General features: G+C 37.2%; 1 long non-coding RNA gene across 1 annotated transcript in view; it reads left to right on the top strand.

Moving 5' to 3' along the window:
• LOC116754625 overlaps window positions 1-23677 on the top strand; it is a 29441-nt gene extending 5764 nt beyond the window's left edge. Inside the window, exon 3 of the long non-coding RNA XR_004350106.1 lies at window positions 23057-23677. This is a non-coding gene — a long non-coding RNA (uncharacterized LOC116754625). The remainder of the gene's footprint in view (window positions 1-23056) is intronic.
• Window positions 23678-26097: the final 2420 nt, after the last annotated feature.

Raw genomic sequence — 26097 nt, 5'->3', positions numbered from 1 at the left:
ATCCAATTACTTTGATAATCTGTTCTAACCCAAGGATTCCAAAAATGAAACGAGCTTATTTCCACCATAATATTTAAAGCCCAGGTAGGAAAAAACACAAAATAAATAAACAAAACTCCCAAACTTTGAATGTCTTCATCTTTGCTCTGTAATGTCTGGCATTTCACCTCCCTGTGGACTTCTCATAATAAACATATTAAAAATTGTTGAAATCCTCAGATTAGAGAAGCCTGCCTTTGGAAATGTGGGTTAGTGCTAAACTCCATGCACAATAGAAAAAGAAAAAACCCAAGCTCAGGAAGACTTTTTTTCTCATTTAATTCAACAAATATTTCTTTAAAACTTCTTTGTGTAATAAAGTCCATTAACCTTCAAGAGCTTATGTCCTCATGATTTTGGGTGAGATTCCAAAAGAAAGAAATGCACATAAAGGGAGTGTTTTTCTTTCATTAATTACTTTTTTTTTTTTAAACACAATGGTATGACTTTTGGCATCAAGGAATAGCACAGGGGTTTAAAGTGGATTTTTAGGGACTTCCCTGGTGGTCCAGTGGTTAAGAATCCGCCTTCCAATTCAGGGGATGCGGGTTCGATCCCTGGTCGGGGAACTAAGATCCCACATGCTGCGGCACAACTAAGCCTGCATGTCACAACTACTGAGATTGCGCACCACAACTAGTGAGCCCATGTGCTGCAACTACAGAGCCCACATGCTCTGGAGCCTGTGTGCCACAACTACAGAAACCCTTGCACCACACACCACAACTAGAAAGATCCCGCATGCCTCAACTAAGACCTGAGGCAGACAAAAATAAAATAATAAATAAGTAAATAAAATGGATTTTTATCACAGCATTATTTTTAGATTCAAAAACGATAAAATAAAACTATTGTTGACCTTGTGTATTTCTGAGTAGAGAGAATGGATCATTTATTCTTGAGTGAAATGGAAAAAAACAACACTGGTTTCTCTTTGTTATAAAACATCAAATCATTGAATTCGGAAGGAAATTATCAAGGGTCATGATTATGCGGGAAACCAGCAAAGTGAAACAGTTATTTGGTATAAATTGTTTTTTGTTCTTCAGACATCTTTACAAGATTGACATAAAAGCAATTCAGGTATTTGTATAAATGCAACTACACCAAGACTAGAGGAGGCGTTCCTAAAACACGGTAAGTTAGAATACTTGGCAGAAAAAGCAAATCTCACATTTAACTGGCACTTTTGAGATCAAGTGAAAAAAAAAAAAAAATCATCTCCAAAGGCCAGGTAGCATTCTGTAGTGAAAACAAGACCAGCAGGTGGGTGAGGTGACATTGTTCTGATGAGCGATGACAGGATAGATGGGAAACAGTAGCATTCTACTAAAAAAACGACATTCACCTTTACTCACCTGACACTTGTTGAAATATGTACAAACACACAGTCCCCTGGCCAGGCTACTCACAGCGATGGCAGCATCTACTGAGCCAGACACTGCACTAAGCACTGTATATGCTTTATCGCATTCACTCCATAGAAAGCCTCCTTGAGGTAGGAACTGCTTCCCCTGTCTTACAGGTGAGGAAACTGAGGTTCACAGAGATGAAGTAACTTGCCCAAGGTGAGCTCTTCTCATTGCATTTCACTGAGCACAGCTTTTGTGTAGATTGCCAAAGGTAAAGAATTAGAAGAGATCACCAGTTCTAATACTGGTAGAAACAGATCTTTTTAATAAACAGTTCATTTTTCTATATAAGTACTTTTTTAAAAAATAAAAGACAGTAAGAAAAGAAAGGGCCACATACGATGTTCGGTTTTTAAGAGCTAAAAATTAGGAACTTGTTCAGGAAGTAATTGCGTGTGTTTGTGCAATGGAGATCACAACACAATTAAATTCAGAATTCCAGTGAAGTTTGGAAAACTAAAGAATTGGTCAGACTTAGTCATTAAAAAGTGAAGATGAAAAGAATTAATAATTACTTAAAAATATACATTCATATCAAATATAAGTATGTATATCTAGTAGCATTTTCAGTAATAAAGACTTTTATAATTAATATAGTAATACAACTTTAATATAGAATAAAATCGTGGTAAATTTACCTTTTTCCTTTCTATGCACATATATATTTTTGTAAATTGGGACTAGGGGTATATAAAGTATTGTACTTTTTTTCTGATTAATATATCATCAGAGTATTAAAGGCCTTTCCTTCAGTAAAGAGATCCATGAGTAGCATAGAAATTCAATTTAAAACATTCAAGAACAAATATGAAGACTTGGCTCAAAGTATTAGGCTTAATGAACTTAAACCAGTTAGAAAGTTATCAGTACAATGTAAAAGTTGTGCTCATCAAGTAGATGGCTGTTCAGAGTTAAGAAACTTGACTTTTGACTTAACTGTGAAAGATTTTGAGTGTCCCTTAACATCTAGGGCCAAGCTTAAGTACACATAAGATCTATTCTAAGCCTAGCTATAAAGCTAAACATAACTAAAATTGTGCGGGACTTCCCTGGTGGTCCAGTGGTTTAGACTCCGTGCTCCCAATGCAGGGGGCCCAGGTTCGATCTCTGTTCGGGGAACTAGATCCCACATACGGCAACTAAAAGAGCCCGCCCGCCGCAAGGAAGATTCCACACATGGCAACTTAAGCTCCCGCATGCCACAACTAAGACCCCGCAGCCAAATAAGTAAGTAAATAAATAAATATTAAAACAAATAAACAGAAAACCAAAATAGTGGGATTCACCCAAGAATTCTGAAGGAATTTGAGGACAAATTTAGGATTTTCCCTCAATATTTATTAGCCAACGCAGAAATAAGGCTTGCTAATACTATTTTAATTATGAATAGCCATGTAAGAAATTCAAAGATCTTATCAGTGAGAAGTAGAATTTATGATACAGATTTACTAACATGAAAGTAACTTAAGCAGTGGAAAGAAAAGTTTCTGTAAGGACAAATCTTGCTTGATTGATTAAATACACACATAAAATCTCTCCACTAAGATTATAGGCAAAGGCAATTTTAAAAATTGAATGCATATAAAAATGTTTTGTCATGTTTTAAAAATAGATTCTAGAAAAGAACTGAAGGGAGTAAGATAATAGACAAATTTCTGGGTGAACATAGCGATCTGGTTTCTCTTAGGGATCTGGGCTAGGAAAGATTTCATTTTTTTTTTTTTTTTTTTGTAAACTACAGGAAAGGAAAGGTAAACAGTAGCACTGAATGACATTTTAATAGACTTTGCAAACCAAAATGTTAAAGCAAAAGGAATGGACTACAGGAAAGATACAAAAACTTAAAGGAATGGGCTGAAAAGTAGTACATGACCTTCCTTGTAGAGAATCACATTCAGAGAAAATATAACCCGAAACATATGAGTTTGATATCTGCGGCCTAAATTTTTAGTTACAAAGAGGTTTACGTGGCAATGAAGGCATTGAAGATTTTTTCCTTATGAATCATCCTCACAGTGCTACAGAGGTAAAAAAGTAGAATAAAAAATGACTGGATTTTATCATCTATCCCTTCAGCAAATAACTATTGAACATCTATTATACGGCAGACACTCTTCCTAGTGGTTGGCACATTATCTCAATGAGCTGAAAAGAAAAAAAAAAATGCCTCCGCTTGTGGAGCTTACAGGATTTCTTACAAACGGCCGCTATAACATTTTCCTGCCTCCAAACAAACTGTAGTGAATTTGCTGTCAAGTTCATTAATGAACATGGCTCAGAAGATCCAGTGAGGGCCAGCTATGCTGATCAAGAAGATTCACTGCCTGAAGCTTATCAAGAGTTTAGTATATCTGCTTGGAAAACATGAGTAGGTTCAAAGAGAGTGTTAACAAAATCATGGGATACGTTATGAGAAGAACCCTTCCTCTCAAAAGTGACTGCAGTTGGCGCTGTGACCCTAGAGTTTTTCCTCATAAAATACTCATACAGCTCTGAGGTATTTAAATTAAAAAAAAATAATAATAATTATGGAGCTTACTAAGAAAAAGATTATCTTTAACATGTAATGTTTTTAAAGAGGTGTTTTGGAAAGGGTATAGACCTTCTATGATGGCTAGAGATAGAAAGTTGGAAAAAACTTAGGAGGAAGTTTAGTGAAACTAGCAACAAAACAAATAAAAAACTTGGGAGAACCCAGATGCAACATGGCTGGCTCAGTTGAAAGCACTGTGCAAGGACAAGAGAAAAGAGAGAGTTCAAACCAAAAAAAAAACAAAAACCAAAAAACAACCCCAAAACAGAACAAGAAAATCTAGAGGAAAATCAGGAGAAAAGGAAAGCCGAGAAGTGTTCGAGGAGATGGGGGCTGGCACCACCTTAGGGACGCTGTAAGTGAGGAATGTGAGAGCCAGGAAAAGTTCAGTAAAGTATCTGTAATATCGGTAGGCTACTGAGCTTAAAGATATATCGATGAAGCTCATTGTTACTTTGACAGCAATTTTCATTTAAAAGTAAAAGAAGTCGGGCATGGGGCCTATAAGAAAGGAGTCTTGCTATTCATGTAGCTTGGAAATACCCCTGCCTGGGCAGGGAAAACAAGGACTCCAGGTGTCTTGGCCATGAGTCAAGGTCAATGGATTAGAAAAGGAAGTGGCAACTGGGAATCATTGATTGAAGATTTCAACCCATGACTAGCTGAGAGATGTGAAACTAAACTAATAACTGAACTGATTATTATCTTCCAAATTTCCCCCCCACAGAACTGGAACTACTTGTGTGCACCTAGCTACAATGGCTGGGGAATAACGTCCCAGAGAAGAGGAAATGGGTCATGTCAACCCCAAGACACAATATCTGGAGTTGAAGCATCCCTCTGATACCCTCAGATAAGAAAGGAAGCTAAGGAAGCTTACTTAATCCTTCTGAGGTGACAGGGCAGGTAACTTGTCAGGGTAGCTCACTGAGGACAGTTTTGTGGGTTGTTGTGTCAGAGCACCTGGCTGGTGCTGCGGAAGGCTGGGATCTCACCCATGCTTCTCTGGCCAAGCCAGGAGCTCTCGCGTGGGGCTGCATACACCCAGAAAGAAGAGCACCTGTTTCTCAATTACACAAAGGCACTCTCTGGGCTGGCAGCGCCCTGGAAACTGTGTCCACTGTCAAAAACCATCGTCAGAGGCAAAGCCCATACCTGGCAATATTGGGGTGGCATTTGACATTTCTTCTGTTTGTATGTTGAGACATGGTAACCACCTGCGACTGGTTCTTTAACGCCCCCAAATGGACACAGACACGCTACAGGAAATTCCTCTTGCTTTTGTTCTCACCCAAATAGGTGACACCAACCACACCTGAGAGTGCTAAACAGTGGGTTTACTGGGATAACTGCAGAAAGATTGTGATGAATAGGACACTATAAAAATTACAAATTCCCTCTGCATAATCTTAAGAAGAGGACAATTTTGAGTCCAAGATTTCTCAAAAACCTCATAGTAGGGGCCTCAACTGTCTTTATTTAGACCCAATTTCTCAAAACTGTACCTAGTTAGAATTTGCTAGGCTCAGGGGGGTTTTCCACACCTCTGAACAATGTTTTTCGTCTTTACACAAAATTTTGGCAGTTGGCAGCTGTCGGGTCACCAGCAGTCTCTGGATGCAGAAAGGGACCCCTGAACACACGTCCTAACTAGCAGGCTCCCAGCTCCTCTGGTGCTTTAGGTAACCACTGCTGATTAGAAAACATCCTTTTCCTATGACAGAACAATCTAGTTCAAACAGAACTGTGGCTGACACTTACTGTGTGTGGCTGATTTAATGATCAGGGAATTACTGCCAGCTAACAGGCATGTTGATTATATTTTCCTCAACAGATTTTTGTTTGTTTGTTTTTATTCCCGCGGAGAGCTTTTTGTTCCTTTTCATCCAGCATATTTCTGGAACCCTCAGCCCAGCTGGCCATTTCAAGTCCTCTGCTCAGGCTCTATTAAGAGGAAAAACAGAACTGTACTGGAAAATAATGTACCTTAGGTGGAACTAAATCCGGAGGGAAGTATTGAAAAGCGAAACTGGCTCTTTGGATCTGCTAGGTGAGAGTGAAAGTAAAGGTCACTTTTTGGTAAGACGCTCTGAATGTTAGTAAAAGCAGAACTGTCTGTTGGGGAAAAGAGTAGGAGTTGAAGGTCAAGGGGGAAATTTGGTGGCTGCAATAACTAGAGTTAATTTATGAATGGACTCTAGGCTTCGTCAGTGAATGCTTCTGACGTGCCTGAGTGAGTAGGGGGCAAGAGAGGAAGTTTGGGGTGTGAGGAAAGTCCAGAAAACATGCTAATCAAATGTTCCACAAAAGGGGACAACTGGGTAGCCGTATTGGTACTTTAGTTAGTGCTTGGAAGGACCAGAGTAGGACTCAGCATCGAAAGCACGGGGCTGTTCCATGCAAGATGGTGTGTAGTCACTGGCCTGCTTCTGACAGAGCAGCAGGCTCCAGCCTAGAACATCTGGTTGTTAGACATTGTTTTGTGTCTCATGTGTTTAAAATTCATTTCTAAGCATTATTTTGTATGTTTCAAAAAGCAAAACACAAAAACAAAAACATAAAACCCCAAACAAAAAGTAATAAGCTTTCTAAGAGGAAAAGGTAATTATGGTCCTTTACTCTGTGCATCATGATTTTTGCCTTAGGCAAATTTACAGCCAGAGTTTATCACTGCTTTGGGCCATACACACATTTTTCTCCATGTTGCTTTCCCGAGCCTATGTCAAGGGAAAGAGCCCTGCACCTGGAATCGGAAGATCTGTATTCCAGAGGTACCTCTGCCACTAACTAGCTGTGATTTGAGCAAGTACTTAGCTCGTTCTTTGTCTAGTAATTAATGCATCCATTCATTTATTCAGTGGCCTTATACTGAGAACCTGCCTTGTGCATGGTAATCTCATTTTCTTCATGTGTAAATTAAAGGAATTACCCTAGATCAATTCAATGTTGGAATCATACAATTAATTTTAAATGTCACCTTTTTGTGAGAACTGAGATAGAAACCTAGGTCCTCTGATATGATTCATACACTTATTCTGCATTTATTAAAGCATTAGACTGTATTTTCAAATAAAAGCCTGTTTTATTTTTTTCTGTATTGTACACTATAAAAGTACACTCACTTTAACAAGCCAACACTAGAGAAGATTAAAAAATAATAAACTTATTCTTCCCTCAGTTCCACCTTACTGTGATAATTAGTATTTGCACCAATTCCATATTCTTCTCTATACTCACACAAATATGTGTATATTTATATGATTATATGATAATTTTTCTTCCTTTTCTGAAAAAGTAAAATATAGTCATATTATACATTACCCTGCTAATTATTTGGTTATTTTGCATTTTTCTGAACATTCCTCCAGGTTCATACATATAAATCTAACCAATTATTTTTAATGGCCGAATAATATTGAAAATTATAAATGGGCCAAATTTATTTAACTATTTCCCTATGATGGAATACCAAGTTGTTTCTAACAGTTTTTTCTTTTTGATGTCGTTTTAGTTAACGTCATAAAAGAAATATTTGTCTAGATTTATTCTTACATACTGGTGCTTTATTTACATAGAATAGATTTAGATTGTTAGCCAAAGGGTATAAACATTTAAACTTTTAACAATGCTTCTAGATTACTTTCTAAATTGGTTATAGCAATTTTCATTTCTATCAGCTATATATAAGAATTTTTATTTTCCTGCAACTGACGTCAGCTCTATGTGTATTAATATCTTTGCCAACAATGAGTATTCTACGGTTGTTTTAATTTGTATTTTCCTAATTACCAATGATGTTGATCATATTTCAATATATTTGTTTTTATTTGCTTGTTCTCTTCTGTAACTGTTAGTCTTGGCTCGTGACTGACTTTTCTTTGCAGATGCCTTTTCCCTTTCCCATTTGCAGTACTTCTTTGTCTAGTCACCATTTTCACAGGTAGAGGTGTTACAGATAACAAGGGAAGGGAAGTGGGATCAGAACTATGGAGTGTCAGAAGTAGGGGAAGTAGGGATTCCAACTTTATGTAGGGTAATCAAAGGCAGAGCCCACTGAGAAGGTGACATTTGAGCAAAGCCTTGCGGGAGGTGTAGGAGTGAGCCTGTGGCTTACTGGGGAAACAGCATTCCACTCACTGCTGTGTCAAAACTCGAAGGCTAGAGCTTGCCTGCTGTGTCCAACGAACCCAAGGAGGAAGGTATGCCTGGAGTAGACAGAGCTGGAAGGGAGGTTGTAGTCAATAATACTAGAGGTAAAAGGGAGCTAGCTCATGGAGGGCTTGTAGGTATTAACAAAATCTTGACTTTTACTCTGAGGAGATGAGGGTTTTGAGCAAAAGAGTAATATGATGTGACATATTTTGGAAAGATCACTCTGGTTGCTGGGTTTACAGTAGCCTGCAGGGACGCAAGGGAAAACGCATGGAGACTACTTAGAAGGCTACTCAATAACCTGGGCAGAGATGCTAGTTGCCCTTTACTGAGACAGAAGACTGAGGGAGGAGCAAATTTGGGTAGTTTGAGAAATGAGAGGTCTACAAAGTATTCATTATTGTCAGACGCATTTTATCATAGACACATTACTTAGTGTTCTGACTTTTAAAATAAAAGTTTACTTAAAGGTGTTGAAATGTTAGACTTATATATAACCTGGATCTTGTACTAAGCCCCTGAGGGTACAGAGCTATCTAATTTTATATTAATGGGGGTTGCCTCTTGACATTTTGCTTCAAAATAGAAACAAATTTAAGTATCGACTCCAAAGGGCAAGGAGCTAAGAGCAGAAAAAGGTGGTCAGGTAGAGGAAAATCTTCTCATTGGAAAAGAACAGTCATGGAGAGGCACATTAGCGAGACTACTTTACATGTGGTCTGGGTTTTTTTGTTTTGTTTTATGTTTTTTGCCGTTTGTTTGTTGGTGTTGTTAAATACCCACAATTGAAGAGAAAAGATAAAGGGACCGTGAAAGTTCAGGGAATTCTTCAGAGGCACAGAGAAAAATAACCTCAAGGTCAGTAAAAAAACAGTGATCAATGATGTATAACTGAGAACATAAAGAAGACATTAAGCTTTGACAGCTTTAAGTGCAGGAACTTCTAAATCATAGAGAGAAATTAATTAACAAGTCTCAGGAAAATCAAAGATTTCATTAATATTAAATCTATTCTAGTTTCGTAGAAACCAGGATACACTAATGCAGATATTCCTTGATTTATGAGATGGGGCTACATCTCAATAAACCCATCATAAGTCAAAAATGCATTTAATACACCCAACCTACCCAATATCAAGGCTTAGCCTCATACTACCCTACAGTTGGGCGAAATTGTCTAACATCTAACACAAAGTCTATTTTATTGAATACTTTACTGAAAGTGAAAGACAGAATGGTTGTATGGGCACAAAATGATAGTAGGTGTATTGGTTGTTTATCTTCGTGATCACACGGTTGACTGGGAACTCTGTCTACTGCCACCACCCAGCATCATGAAAGAGTATGGTATGCACATCACCAGCCAGGGAAAAGATCAAAACTCAAAATTTGATATATAGTTTCTACTGAGTGCATATCACTTTTGCACCACCATAAATTAAATAAATCATAAGCCAAACCATCATAAGTTGGGGACCTCTGTATATGATTTATTAAATGTTGATGAATTAAGCAACTAATTCTATATAGATGCTCTACTTCTTTAAATCTCTCTAGACTATTTCATAAGTCTGGTGATTTTTACTGATCTTTTTTTTTTTTTTTTTTTTTTTTGGCGGTACGTGGGCCTCTCACTCTTGTGGCCTCTCCCGCGGAGCACAGGCTCCGGACGCGCAGGCCCAGCGGCCATGGCTCACGGGCCCAGCCGCTCCGCGGCATGTGGGATCTTCCCGGACCAGGGCATGAACCCGTGTCCCCTGCATCGGCAGGCGGACTCTCAACCACTGCGCCACCAGGGAAGCCCTGGTGATTTTTAAATGTTCTATTTAACTGCTCTAACACTGAGTTAAGGTATTAATATTCTAGTGAATTATAGAACCTGAGGAGAGGGTTATAGGATCCCCCAAATTTATAACCTGTCAGTCAGAAGTATAGGTGGCCCCTGTGACTGGAATTCAAAGTGAGGCCAGTCTTGTGGGACTGAGCCCTTAACCTGTGGGGTCTAACTCCAAGTAGCTAGTGTCAGAATTGAATTGAATTGTTGGACACACAGTTGGTGTTGGAGAATTGGTTGTGGAAAAAGTCACTCATTTGGTGTCAGAAAAAAAGATGTTACAATGGGCATAAGTGATGCTTATATAAACCCAAGCAGCATTATACACAGAAAGAATATTGCCTTGTAAATTCAGATCAGTAAAGTTATGGAAAGTCTCACATGTATACATGTGTGTCTCTGAAGCTCTATAAAATAATTGCAGAAGAATCAAGGTTCTCTATCCTTTGATCCCAGATGGGGTGAGATAAATATTAGGTACATAATTTTACTATGTGATTTTAATTCACTCATCAACAAATATTTATTGAAGTTTACTATGGGCCAAGAACTGTCCTCAATGCTTCTTATATTTCTTATTGTAAGAAACAAGTCGGTGACACATTTGGGGACATTATATAGGCTTCTACCTAACTTTACATGACTGCTTCTAAGTATAGAGAGAATTATTGACACCTGAAATATTTTTAAGGTGAAACATTTTCTAACCATAAGCTAAGTTGGTTGTTTTAAATGCATCTGTAGGATGACTGAATACTTACTATGTGTCAGAAGCTCTATATGTATTATCTTATTTAATCCTCATGACTATTATTATTGCCATCAGGAAGATGAGAAAACGATGATTTTTAGAGAGATTAAGTAATTTACCTAAAAAGTGTGATTTGAACTCAGGCAGTCTGACTCAAGAAACCACACTTTCCACCACAAGACTGTTTTTAAATGGTGTCACTGATATAGTGGATGCTCTTTACTTGTCAGTAAATAAGAACTTCTATCAGCTTTGCTCAAAAGAATAGGTAGGAGTTTCTCTGAGCCATTGATGAGAAGGGGTCTCATTATCCTCTAATAAATTATACCATACGATAAAGAAAAGAAAGATTACCACTATATAGAGATGAAATAAATCCTTGTACTCTGGAACATTTCTAATAATCTTAAATTGAACCAGGTTTGGTAATCATACCTTTGATAATAAAAGTGCATGTGTTTCTTTAGGGGATTATTTCTCAATATATTGCCTGGGCTTCTAGATTCCTGTTACATTTCAGCAGTTGCCTAATCCAAATTCCTCCACACATCCTCCAAAATGCTTACAGATCAACAAGAAGGGCAAATAAAATCCACAATAGGGATCTGTAGCATAAATAAGAGTCTTAGCCTGCTCAAACTTCCATAAAAACATACTGCAGACTGGGTGGCTTCAACAACAGAAATTTATTTCTCACAGTTCTGGAGGCTGGGAAGTTCAAGATCAAGATGTCAGCAAAGTAGGTTTTATTCTGAGGCCTCTTCTCTTGGCTTGCAGATTGTGCCATCTTACTGTGTGCTCTCATGATCTCTTCTTTTTTTGCATGTGTGTGTGTGGAGAGAGAGAGCTCAAGGCAGCTCTCTGATGTCTCTTCCCATAAGGACACTAATCCTATTGCACCAGGACCCCACCCTTATGACCTCATTTAACCTTAATTATCCCCTAAAGGCCCTATCTCCAAATACTGTCATATCGGTTTAGGGATTCAACATATGAATTTGGGGAGAACACAATTCAGTCCATAGCAATAAGAGACAGAGAGTACTACAAATTTCAATCTCAAACCAACAAAGCTAGATTTGGGAACCATGCCAGAACAGGGTCTGGTGAAGAATGAGTTGAAAAGAGGAGCAAACCCATTGTGGTCTAGTGGTGATGAACATCAAAAAAATCTCCCTGAGAAAAAAATGTCCCCATTATTTCAAAAACAGGTACATGACAGAATCAAGTTATTTATATTGCCTCTCCTATATAATCTGTATCTCAGAATAGTCATATAGTTTTGGGGAAATTTTTTAATAGAATTATTCTACATAATAAAGAAGAAATGGTAGAATGCTCTATTGCTATTTTATAATCATAATAATAAATGAATGGATCTAAGCAATTATCAGAGGCTGATAGTAATCCAAAAAAGAGATGAGCAAACATTAAGTATTTTCAGGTAGAAGTATACAACATCACCTATAAAGCAGTCTTGCCAAATGAATAAATAAAATCTGATTCTGACAAAGCCTTTAGATCTAAGGAGCAATTTATAGTAAATACAGTGGACAGAGGAACGTGTATTATATGATCAATGTGATTGCTGTTGGCAAACTCTGTAAATTACCCAGTTTCTTCAAGAGACAACAACAGCAAAACAAAACAAAACAGCAACAACAAAACTGCAAGAAAAAAGAGAAGAAGAAGCTGTAGAACAAAAGATAATTAGCTAGAATTATCAAATGTTTGATCCTAGTTCAATAAACTGTAAATAGAAACAAGTCAATTGGGAAAAGTCTTAACACTGGATATTTTGTGATTTTAAGGAATTGTTGTTAAATATGTTAGTTGTAATAACGATATTGTGGGTATGTTTTTTAAAAGAAATACTTATCTTTCAGAAATACTGAAATATCCACAGATGAAATGACATCTTCGATTTTTTTCAAAATAATTCAAAGTTGGGGGATAGGTGTGGATATAGATGAAATAAGACTGCCTATATATTGAATAGTATAAAAACTGCTGTGATGATTAAGGGCTTCACCATAATATTCTCTGATTTTGTATATGTTTGAAAATATTCATAATATATTTTCAAAAGGAATATATCAGAATTTTGAAGAAAAAAAAAAAGGAGGTGAAAGTTCCCTTCTGAATGAGAAAACACTCAGAACATGTCTGAGAACTGGCTTCTGGGGACTCAAAGATCAAAAGGCTGCCATCAAGAACTGTGAAGAGGCTGAGACTTTCTCCTTTCAGGCTAACAATTTAGCCCATCAGTGTTTCATGGATACTGACAGAAGAGATGAGACTTATATATCAGAGACAAAGGACTTTATTGCTCACAGAAATAGCAGTAGCCAGGTATTGGTGTTTTTGATAAGCTGGGCTAGTTCCTCAAGCCAAGTTCTTGTAGCGAGGTGCAAAGGTAGCCAGGTAGCACTTGTGACCAAGTTTATTGCATTACAGAGGAGGAGCCCTGAGCTTAGTAAAATGAATATTTTATACTGGACAGTAAATATGACTGCCCCTGCTATGAAGGGGGACACTATATTCCAAAACTGTAAGCAATTGTGCCCTTCAGTCCAGAGAAGACATTACTTTTGTCTTCTAAGAATTTTTTAAAATAAATGTCTTGGGAAGGTAACCCAGAACAAAGGCACTCAGTGTCTCTGCTTGTAAGACATGCATGAACATGAAAGACCCATGCAGAATTGTCCCCTGACAGTGGCAGCCTTGGGTGGGCACCACTGTGAAGGAGAGTATGAGACTTGGAAGGAGGAAGCCTCCTGTGGAGTCTGGTGATGAAGAGATGTAATAAACCAGGCTGTGGAATTGAACCCTACCTATAAAAACAAAATCAGAAGATACATTAACCTTGAACACACCAACCACCAAAGAAAAAGCATTTATCTTTACCATCAGAGGAGGGTCCTCTTGAACTAGGAAACCTAGTAAGACATTCTCACCAAGTTTACATCGAGACATCTATTATTTCCAGTCTAGGAAACTGATTATAAAATGGACAGTTGACAACCCTAAAAACTACAAGAAGAAAAACAGAAATTGAGAATCAACAGATTTTAGCTGATCAAAATATTCTCTAAAAAACCAAACATGATGCACAGGAAAACTGTAATAAAACTCCAACAAGCTTTAAACATCTCTAAATAAACATTTTTAGATATAAAAGAGAACCTTAAATCATAAATTCAAGAAAACCCAGGACAGAAGTGAGCAAAAGCACAATTTAAGATGAGATACGACCAAATTCAGGAAAGAAAAATTGAAAAAAAGATAAAAATCATCTCATGGGTGAAGGTAAAATTACAAAGTATCCAAGGAAGAAGAGATTTAGTTAAGAGTCTCATAAGAGATTTTGAGTAGAGGAACAAAAATAAAATGAAGAAATAAATAGGATCAGAAAGGAAGTGCTTGATATAGAACAGAAAAAAATATCCAATACACATTTGATTTTGCTGAATAAGAAAAATAAAACAATGAAATAGAACAACCATTAAAACTATAATCAAAGTAAAAAACGAGATCTTAATTTTATTGTTGAAAGTGCCCCCCCCACCCCCATATGCCTTCGAAATTACAAGACAGAGTCTAGTAAAACTATTTAGTTTTTAAGAATCCGTCATCTGGGGTAAAAATTACCAAGAAACTTACAAAGTTTCTTGACTGAAACATAAGAAGCAAGACAAAAATGACACAGCATTTAAAAAATAATTTTAGGGGCTTCCCTGGTGGCACAGTGGTTGAGAGTCCGCCTGCCGATTCAGGGGACACGGGTTCGTGTCCCGGTCCGGGAAGATCCCGCATGCCGTGGAGCGGCTGGGCCCGTGAGCCATGGCCGCTGAGCCTGCGCGTCCCGCGTACCGCAAAAAAATAAAAATAAAACATAATAATTTTAGGAAAGTATGAGTAAAGAATCTTGTATCCAGTTAAGCTGTTTTACATATATTAAAACTAAAGAAAACTTTGGCAAAAAGACTGCTGATGAGTATTAAAATAGTAGATCTAAGAGTATACCCAAGACTAAAAAAAAGGGAGAACAAGCATGGAAAAGCATCATCTACATATGGGTTCTGACAAAATAAAAGTAATTTAAAAAGTTGTAGGAGAAGGGAAAAAGTAAAAATTAGCATAAGTTCATAGCTGCATAGATTATAGATAGGAGTCAAAGAGTATCACTTAAATCTAACAAACCAGATAGGAGAAACCTAATTAAGGGGGAAAAAAAGATCAAGGGAAGTTTGAGTTATTAGCATAGAGTTAGGCAACTACTAGAATAAAAATATAAGCTTTTCTAAATGCAAAAACAAGTACTAAAAATAAGCAAAGAAGCCGGATCAAGTAGAGAGAAACATAGTAAATCTAACATTAATATTAACATCAAATAATACGACAGAATTGAGAACAAACATGCCGATCATATCAACAAATGTAAATGGACTTAACTAGGTTATTTAATGAACACGATTTTGAATGTGGCTTACAAAGCAAAACCCATACCCTTCCTCTTGCATCTCCCTCCCACCCTCCCTATCCCACCCCTCTAGGTGGTCACAAAGCACGGAGCTGATCTCCCTGTGCTATGCGGCTGCTTCCCACTAGCTATCTATCTTACATTTGGTAGTGTATATATGTCCATGCCACTCTCTTACTTCGTCCCAGCTTACCCTTCCCCCTCCCCGTGTCCTCAAGTCCGTTCTCTCTGTCTGCGTCTTTATTCCCAGGCAGCTGTCTTAATACCCCAGGCATGGCCAGAGGCTGATTCTTTTGGAAAGATGAAACCCAAAGCCTCTGGATTCAGAGACAGAAGGCACCGAAGAGGTCTGGTGTGGGGTTGAGAGGTTGCATGGAAATCTACATAGTAAACTGTAGTAGTCTGAGATCTCGTCCCTCACTTTTGCTCTAAATAGTACAGCCGTTCATATATCTCAAGACTACAGATTGGAAAGACCCTCACTAGAAAAACTGAACAGCCAGAAAAGACCGACGATTAGAAATTCTGAGGTGGTAAAGAAGGTTCTAGGAAAGACTGCACTGTTGGCCAAAGAGTAACAATCCAGACTGGAGAGAACGAAAGAGAGCTCAAGAAGTGAGGATGTTAGAAAAAAAGTAACTCATGGGGTTGACTGTAGAGAAAATAGTATGGGTAGGTTGTCTCACTTGGTGAGAAGGACTTCTAGAAAGCTGACCAACTGAAGTGGCAGAGCAACTTTAACTCCAGTAAGGGATAGTATTCTTAGGAAAGAAATTTTGACCAGAGTGAAGTACTTGGTTCAACAGTGAATAATATTTGGAGCAATAATAACAATGTAGAAAAATTACTCTGTTTCTGGAGGGAAGGTAAACTGGGGTTATTCTGCTTGAGAGCATTGTTAAGTACATATCAAAAGTTTAAAATTTTTCTGTACTTTCACTCCACTTTTGGGAATTTACCCTAAGAAAACAAAGGTGAATGTGCACAAATATTTAAATACAAGTATATCTGTTGCAGCGTTGTTCCTAATAGTAAAAGATTGAATACAACCTATATGTCTCAAACAGGGCATCAGTTAAATCAATATTGATATGGCTATATAACCAGATATGATCGAGATGAATATTTACTTGGGAAAATATTTATAATATACCTACTTAAAAATTTTCAAAAGCAACCTTTTCTCTATAGTCCTGTTTTTAAAGAAAAAGATAAAAAGAGGTAGAGAGAGATCTGAAAAATTCTATCAGTAGTTATTTTGGGTGTTAGGACTAAACCTGAGTTTTCTTTTCTTCCTTTTCATCTGTATTTGCAAACACTAAAGGCTTCTACATAAATATAGCAACTCTTAGAGTTGCCACACACAGAAAGAACTGACTTATAACTCACGTTTTACTGTTATAATTAGAAAATAGAAACTATTTTCAAAAAAGAAAGAGACAAGGAGAATAAGATGGCGGCACGTTGGCTGGTTCATTTGTAATGATCAGAAAAATGTTCTGTTTAGCAGATGGGCAGAGCAAACTTATCAGCTAAATTAGTCTCCACTTACTCATTCAACAAACATTTCAGAGACTTTACCATGTGCTACTCACTGTGATCAGCTCTTTTCCTATAGAGATCAACTAACCTTTCAGCAGGTAAGACAACAGAAGCAACTGGAAATAACCAAGAATCACATATTGAAGTTTACTTTTCTGTGTAGCTTGTAATCTACTCTAAATTTAGATATAAATGTGAAAAGACTGTCCAAGCTGTATAAGATATTAAATAAATGTAAATCTGATTTTGAACAGTAACACCTCAAGAGTGTCGTATTCAAGTACTGATAATAACAACAGTATAGGGTGTGAAACTCATCTAAGTTTCATTGCTAATATTTACATTTCCCCTCCTGTTTATATTCTAAAATAAATAAAGTGTGATATAGTACAGAGTAAAATAAAAACTTTTAAAAAGGCAAATCATCCGAATGATTGGAGTCTTAAAATAAATTTTATTTCACTTTTTAATGTGCTGATATTTTCTGTGATAATTGAAAATACTGATCTGCTAATATAAGGAGAATAATGGAACTCACATGGTTAGAACAATGAAAGTCATTGTATTTGGAAAGTAGATGTCTCCAGCTTAGAAATATTTCCTAGATGTGAAACGGAAAAATGATTCCCTAGTGCAGTTTCCTTGGAAAGTGAGGTGATGTGTGATTTAAGTAATTACAATCCTTTCTAACAGAGCAATATATTCAGAATATAAAGTGAGCACTGTGTCAATATAAAAATTAGCAAATGATATAAATGACTAAAAACAGAGAATAAAAATTGATTTCAAACAAATGCTGAACATAACCTCCCTACTTTCTAAAGTAAACCTATGTTTGATCAGAGACATATATAGTATTCAAAGTAGATGCCTATCAGCAATGAAAAAACCCAATTCACTGAGGGCATTAAACTTAAAATTTCAATTTATATGAAGGAATAAAAGAGAAAGATCCAAACCAGAACCAAATTGAATTTTCCAAACTCAAGTCCCTTCATTTTTCCGCATTATTTCCTCACTTAGTGTTTTGATATAACTTCCTGTCAGAGCAGCATAAAGAGAGTTGTGAACTTGTTATTTCCAAATTGCCCTGAAAACTGGAATTTTGCTAATGCAATATTTCCATCATGTTAATTGGCCTTGAACCACATCAAATTCAAGCCACGAAACTAAATGTACTGCCTTAGAAGGGTCTGTGTATTTAATTACCATGCTGGAGGACATGTCATTAGCTTAAACTCTGAAGCCTTCTGCAAAAAAAAGGGCAACTCAAGAACTGCCACACACAGAAAGAACAGACTTATAACTCCTTCAGCTGGCTGCATGCTGTCTGCAGCCTGCCTGGGGCCTAGTTAGACCTCCAAGTGACCTCTGTGCCTTCCCAGTTAATGCCAAAGATGTTTCCATTGAGGTAAAAGCTGGCAGATCCAGTCTCCAGATACACAAATTTCATGCTGAGAGGTAGTGCCAGTTCTTCCGAGATTAAATGATAAGTAGCTCCTTTGGAGAATTCTAATTTGGTATTCTTTCCAACAGTATTTCCCCAAACACTTCCTAGCACATGGTAGTAACTTTACAAGTTATTGTCGCATTGAATCAAACAAAGAGTTTATGTGGGCATAAAGTATTAAAAACAGACAGACAAAAGATATACCATAGATACCTTCTCTGGCATTTTGTTTAAGCTGGGCCTTAGAAAATGGAAAGTCTATCCCATGGGTGTTGTTTGTACGGAAAAAGCTTTTCTGAAATGTGCTTTATGGAGTCTGGCTGAAAACACAAGTTTTCTAAAAGCCCCCTGTCTTATATCTCTGTGAATGTATCCATCCAATAAAAGTTAATGTTATGTAATATATTACACATAAACACATGCTTGAGATGCTACTTTCTTATTTTGGAAAGAGAAGAGACTTAATTAGACTTTTGTCCAGAAACCCAATGTAACTTTGATGTTTATTAGTTTGAAGAACTGTAATTTCTGAAAAACTGACAAATTTGTCTCATAAGTTTAAATATTGAAACTGTTTAAAGCATGACTAAGAATTAACAAAATTTATGAGAAAATATAGATGAGGATCTGTGATGTTCTGTGAGTAATTAAAAACACTTAGCACTTCAAAATTAATTTCTCTTTTATCTGACAAAACAATGTGAATGGTTGGAAAATACGTATGCCAGTCTGAGAAAGTAGATGACACCATTCACTTCTCTCTTCACCATGTGGACAGCAACTGTATAAATGGCCCTCCCAGAATAGTTTAATTTAGGGTCAGGTAAGAAGTAGGTTAAAAATGAAGAGGCCAAAAGAATTGTAAAAATGCTTATGATATCATAAAAATGATCATTTTAGCTTTCGCTTACCACACAGTCTTACTCCAACCAAAATATTTGCCTATCACCCCATAAACGTCCCTACACTGTTCCTCCCTTTATGAGCAAAAAATGAAGTTTTAAGGGATGTTTAATAGCCAGCAGTTTTTGGCTGCCAAATACTGCATCTGGAGGGTAGTGTACTCTTCATGTATGGGAAGAGAAACCAAAAAACAAAAACCTGTTGTTTAATTTTCTTAAAGTCCACCAGTGTTTTGCATCAAGGCATTTAAACGCTTTGAATGTGGGGAAAGACACAGGAGCTCCTTAAGGGCATCTGAAACCAGTGTATTGTTCCCAGAAAGCAATGAATAACAGCGATTGTATTTGACCACGTTCAATACGTAGGTTGAACAAGTGCTAAAGTGAGTGAGTTTAATGCCAAGTAAAGGAGGCACGTCATGGGAATTTTTTTTTTTTTTTTTTTTTTTTTTTTTTTTTTGGGTTACGCGGGCCTCTCACTGCTGTGGCCTCTCCCGTTGCGGAGGACAGGCTCCGGACGCACAGGCTCAGCGGCCATGGCTCACGGGCCCAGCCGCTCCGCGGCATGTGGGATCTTCCCAGACCGGGGCACGAACCCGTGTCCCCTGCATCGGCAGGCGGACTCCCAACCACTGCGCCACCAGGGAAGCCCTACGTCATGGGAATTTGACATTCATTTGATTCTACTGTGATTACCTCTACTTGAGGCTATAATGAATCATAATAGTTTTCCTTGCTAGGTAATAATTATAATTTTCTGAACACATAATTTATTAAAAATAAATTTCTTAAAATAGATGTTAGGACAGGGAAAAAATTCTGCTTTAGGAAAATTTAAATGAGGAGCTGGTCTTGTAAGAGTACATCAAAGCAAGGATGACCCCAGGATCATGATATATTGAGTGGGGCTGCTTTTTAAACAATATGCTTCGAGATTTTGTTAACAGGAAAAATAAAAACCATAAAATACTGTTTTTACTTTGATAGTTTCTCACTGGGATCAAAGTTGTTTCCTCTGCCCCTTTACTTTAGAAAGAAGTTTGGTATGACGACCGTGATATCAGTGTATCACCTTCAAGAAGTGGCAGATTTTACCCTGCAGAACCTAAAATGGTTCAAGTAGAAAGGGGTCAGTTCAGGAGAGGAAGAGGGAAAGATGACCAGCACTCACTATTCAGTTCCTACTCTGTGGCCTCTCATCTCCCTGCTTTCTTCTCTCTTTCTCACCTCCCTTGAGAGGGGGGTATGGACTGCAGCATCAGCCTCATCCACCATCCTTCTTCTGGACTCCAAGTCATATACACCTAAAAGGTTAACCTGAAAACCATCTCCTGAGCATTTTAAGTTACTGTAAAGGACCTACCTGTCTCATTCTCTTAGAAATACAAAAGTTTTACTACTGTAGAAAAAAATATGTTAACTACTAACTTCTGAGTAATTTTCATCATGGGTAAATGGAGAGACTCTAAACATTAATTTGGGTTGCTGAGGAGAGGGGGCAATAGAATGGGACTCAGGAGCTTACAGAGTCCTTGTAATTCTCCACCTGGAAGAAAATGGTGTGTGGGGTGGGATGGGATGGGGAGGTAATCCCTACTTCTTTGCATTGTGGTTATACTGAAGGAAAAGCTAGACTATACATAACTTCAAAACACAGAAACAATAGTTTGTTTGCCTGCTTTTCTTCCTTCCTTCTTTCCTCCCTTCTTCTCTTTCCTTTCCTCTCTTTCATTCTTTTTTTTTAAACTGGTAAAATTTGCCAAATATGGACCTTTGCTACCAAAGGTCCATATTTGGCAAATGTGGGGTATCATCTTTCCTAGAAATCGTTCAACATCATATGTTGTCTTCTACGCTTCTATAATATCTATAGTATCTTAGAGGTTGTCAGTATAATCGGTTAATCCTCAAACTACTCCTGTGAGCTGAATTTCTATTTTGCTTACACATTTTATAATAATTTATATGAAACTGATCAATGCTTATTATAGGCCTGCTGCTAAAGTGGGTTATACCGTTGTATGCTGAGTTCTTTCCCTTGAGGTAGATAAAATCTCATCAACGAGACAAGACTTATACATACAGCACAATTATAGAATAATAAACTGTGATGCATAATAAAATGCTAAATTTATACAATTTATAAATTGTATAAATTTATACAATTAAAGGCTAAATTTATACAATTAAAGGCTAAAATGCTTGTTATTGATACTGAATGTAACCGGTTGAGAGGAATGGGATAAACCAGCAATTCTATATTTATTCAAGCTTCTAGTCACCTCCCCCCTTTGCCAATTTCAGACACTGTGGCCAGGTTAGCCTATTGTCAATCCTTGTTCAGAATTCTTATTGGCTTCCCTTGTGCACAGTCGTGATTCTCATAGTGGAAGTACCTATGGGTTTCTTTTAATGAAAAGCTTTTCACAGACCAAGAACCCTGAGAATATGTCTCCAGATCCACAGGTTATGAGAACCCAAGTTTGAGCAACACCGACTTGAGAACCTGAGGGTAATTATTTCTTTAAATCATCTTTCACTTGACAGAAATTTTGTCTTTATACACAGAGAAACATTGGCGTGTACAATAAGTCCTCAACTATTTAGTCTCTCACTCAAGATGAGTTTTGTATTACATGCCAGATGTGGAAGTCAAACCAAAAAGCTCACTGGAACCAACACAAGTCCTCAACTTACCTACACAACTTTTTTGTATACATTCTGCCTTCAGCCTGGAATACACTTTCCTTTTTCTTTTTTTCCATCTGTCCCCCTATTTTCTTTTTGCCAGAACGTAGGTCAAACAAATCCTTCTTCACACATCTCTTGATGCTCACAACTAGGATTCTCACCTTCCTCTGATGTCTCAGGGCAGATTATCTGTGCCTCTTTTATGACACGAAACATTCAACATTTATTATACTTAGGTGTGTGTGTGGCTTTTCACTTCTAAACTGCAAGCAGCTAGAGGAAAAGGACAGGATCTGATTCATTGTTTAGAAGCAGCTGGCCCAATATCTTGCACAAAAAAAAGGTGCCAAATAAGAAGTCAAAGAAATAACTACATGGGTCAATGAATAGAGTGAAGCTTGAGAAAAGCCACAAATGGTCGATAGAATGTAGAAAGTGACTGAAGAAGGGATTTTTTGTTAAGGGACTTAGTAAATTTCTCATCCTATACCTGAGCTGAGGATTTAAGAACTCAGGAGAGAATATATAGCTACTTTTCACCCTATTAATGAAATAGAGTTGGGACTTCCCTGGTGGCACAGTGGTTAAGAATCCGCCTGCCAATGTAGGGGACACGGGTTCAAGCCCTGGTCTGGGAAGATCCCACATGCCGCAGAGCAACTAAGCCAGTGTGCCACAACTACTGAGACTGCACACCTAGAACCCATGCTCCACAACAAGAGAAGCCACCGCAATGAGAAACCTGTGCACCGCAAAGAAGAGTAGACCCTTCTCACCACAACTAGAGAAAGTCTGCGCGCAGCAACGAAAATAAATTAAAAAAATAAATTAAATTAAAAAATAAATTTAAAAAAAAGATATAGAGTTGTTTCCTAGGTGAAAATGTGTGCTATTGAGGAGAAATTATCTGAAGATCCAAACTTGTCAAGGGAAATTTATCAAATACTTAAAAAAAAAATCAAATAACTTCCGTAACTTGCTATGATTCTTGCCCCTTGAAGAGCAGTGAAAAAAAATGTGTTCAAATAGTCCACACTGTTATCCACCATATATTTCTTATCAACTCTTTATGGTTGTATCCAGATAAGTTCTCGTCTACTCTTAATAGACTGAAAAACTTTGTCTGGAAACTGAAGTGCTCCTACTAGAATATTACTGTTAGAGGCATGTATCCTCTAAATAATGTGTCTATAATTACCTTTCAGAATCTTCTGACTGATTGGTGAGCATGACTAATTTGTCTTCATGTTTCTCATTTTTATTTAAGAGTCGTCCACGTGGAAACTAAAAGGAAAAAATATAAAGAACATGAGACTTGGCCGTATCTCAAGGGAAGATAACAACGTCAGTCAATGGAGGAGAAACCACTTGTTAAATGCATTTTTCCCAAAAGCCATGTTTTTATTCTCATGTCTTGTTTTCAGCACTGACAGTTATGAGAAGACAGACCGTGAACTTGCCTTCTGTCTAGTTTCAATCAAAGGTAAAATACTGGGTGTAAACATAAGGACCCAGTCTTCCAGTTAAGGAAGAGTCTCATGACAGGGAGAAATTGTCCAGGAGCAAGTGAAGAAAGCTGGACATTCCAACGCACGAGTCATAAACTGTTAACGCTGTCAGACTGACATGTTTGTAGTTCAATTAGCCACAGTCCAGGAATGAGTTTTCCAGGAGTGCCTAACAACGCAGTGACACCAAGAGCTTTCTTCTCAGAATCTCATTTATTCCAGCTTTTTCTCCAATAGAAGTTAGTGATTATTTCCATGATTTTCAGGATAACAAGGGAACTGGTAATGTGATCATTAAAAAAGGAGGAAATTTTAAAAGGCGTGTAAGACAGAATTTTTTTCATTTCCCAATTTTTTTCCCTATTTAATATTAATTGCAACTTAAGCACCAAACTGTGGTCAAACATTACACAGACATCATAGTCCCTCATGGGGATTATAGTAGATTCTTGAGATTGAAGCATTTGAAGACGTGGGTATGTTTTAAAAGCCAATTCCTGCAGGCAGTTAACACATTTGAAATGCATCTGGAAACCACTAATTGCTGTGATCCCATAAGAAAAGTTAGGCTGTTCAAGTGTGTGGGAAACATGAAGCCAATTTGTTTGAGTTTTATGAGTTTCTATTTAATAGTAACAACAACAAAAAAAAGTTTTTTTGTTAAATTGCTCCAAGAAGGATTTGTTTTAGCTATTGGCAGGCTGTCTTTACATAGTGTAGGAGGGTGGCTTTTTTATTTTGTTTTTTTTCAGCTTGTGACAGCTGTTTAAAAGTCATCCATTACCACCATGGTAGCCAGTTGCTAGATGAAAGCAAATGCCTTTCAGGACTGTTGTAGGAATTAGACCACCAACTAGTACAACTATCTTTTAGCTATATAAAATTGCAAAATTGCCCAGTTTCTTCATGTGGCACTCTGGAAATACCATACAATTCTGCAGGTGCTTTGAAAAGGCATGCAAGTGAGGTGCTACCTGACAAAGCATGACTTGCAATTAAGTGTGCACTCTGTAATTTCTGGAAGATGAGGTTTTTAAAACAATTCATTTATAAAATAAAATTGCAGTAAGTTTTAAAAAATATCTTCAATGATTTCATTATTCCTAAAATTACTTTTTATAAAATGTTAATTTCCTAGCAGAGCTGAAATGACACATTGAGTCCTGGAGTATTAGAGAATCATAGAATTTGAGACCTTGGAGAATACTGAGAATTATGACATCATCATTTTACAAGAGAGGAAACAGAAGCCCATAGAGGACAAATGATTTGACTAACTAATGCCTCATCTAAGATTAGATGTCAAGCCATTTGACCCCTAGTCCATGACTTTCTATTGTTGTTCCACAATTGAACGTTATACAGGTGAAATTTCAAGTTTGAAATAAGATGAGATCTAATGTTAAAATATTTAAAAACGTATATATGAAATGTTTACATTATAAATGAAACCTCATAAAAACATATTTCTTAGGCAAGGACATTGTATTATTTGAACTCTGGTGGTAAAAAATCCCCGAAAACAGCATGTGGAGAGGGAAATTTCCAAACTTAAAATGTTATAGTTTATACCACAATGAAAAAATAAAAACAACAAACAAACCAACAAACCAAATGTTATAGTTTAAAATTCACAGATAATACCTCCGAGGCACTAGAAACAGATGGAATAGGTACTGTCTCAAAGGTGTACTTTACCGAACATTGTATTTCCTTCTAAATAGCCTTTTCATAGGCTGGAATTTTACACTTGTTATTCTTCTACCCAGGAAGTCGAAATATCAACTAATGACAATCAGAAAAGTCAATATCACAGGAATAATCATAATTTCCAATAGCTTATACATTTCCCCGATGGGGGGTGTTTTTCCATGAGAAGAGAAACAAAGAAGACAATCAGAAAAAGACACTAAGCAATTAAAGGGCTTCTCTTTCAAGTAGAAGCAAAGAAATCAAGCCAACATTGAAGACACAGGGCCTTTCTCAATGTCGGTGCCTCACTTTTTTTTTAGTCATAGAGAAAATGAACCACTTTAGGAGTCTCATAAGACTTAGTAAACATATGTGTGCCTCTCTGCACTTTATCTCTACGAACTGTAAGTCAGGGTGACGTTAAACCATAAGATAAAGAATTCTACTGAAGTTCTTGCTCCTTTAATTTTTCACAGAATCAGCCTGGAAGGGAGGTAATGGACTTCCTGAAATTTAATTGGCTAGTGTGGAGACATGAAACAGGCAGGAGCAAAGCACCTGCTACACCAAACCAGGAGACACTGTGGTCAGAACCTGCACATCTATAGCAGCACATCACAGCCTACTACAGCTTGATTGAGGTTCATTCATTTCTTGCAAAATGTGTAATTTAAGTATTTTTGCTTTGCTAAACATTTAAAATGTTTGAGGCAGATCCCAAATGGGACAACCAAGTCAGACATAGAACAGGGTGAACTTTCATTAAAATGAATAGTATCTGAATATCAAATAGTAGAAAGATAAAGGAAAGATAGGGTACCTGACGCCTCTTAACCTTTGCCCATTCAAGGTGAATTTCTCAGTTTTTCCTGAAGTACTTGCAATATAAACTAGTCTAGTTTGTACTGCTGATCATGGTGTCTGCCTGCTCTACACTTATTTCTATTAACTTCTAGGTAGAAGTCAACAGATCTTTCTCTCATATCTGTGATATTGGTCTCTACCCTGCAGGGTCATCCGAGAAGCCATTATTTCTCCCAGATATGTTCACTATGTGGTCCACGAGCCACTGAACCTTTGTACCCTATCATCCTTGATAGGAAGTGTG

The sequence above is a fragment of the Phocoena sinus genome, chromosome 5, assembly GCF_008692025.1.
Source record: "Phocoena sinus isolate mPhoSin1 chromosome 5, mPhoSin1.pri, whole genome shotgun sequence".
In the NCBI taxonomy this organism is placed as follows: Eukaryota; Metazoa; Chordata; class Mammalia; order Artiodactyla; family Phocoenidae; genus Phocoena; species Phocoena sinus.
Note: the sequence above shows the minus strand (reverse complement) of the source record. Positions and strands in the feature narration are given on the sequence as shown.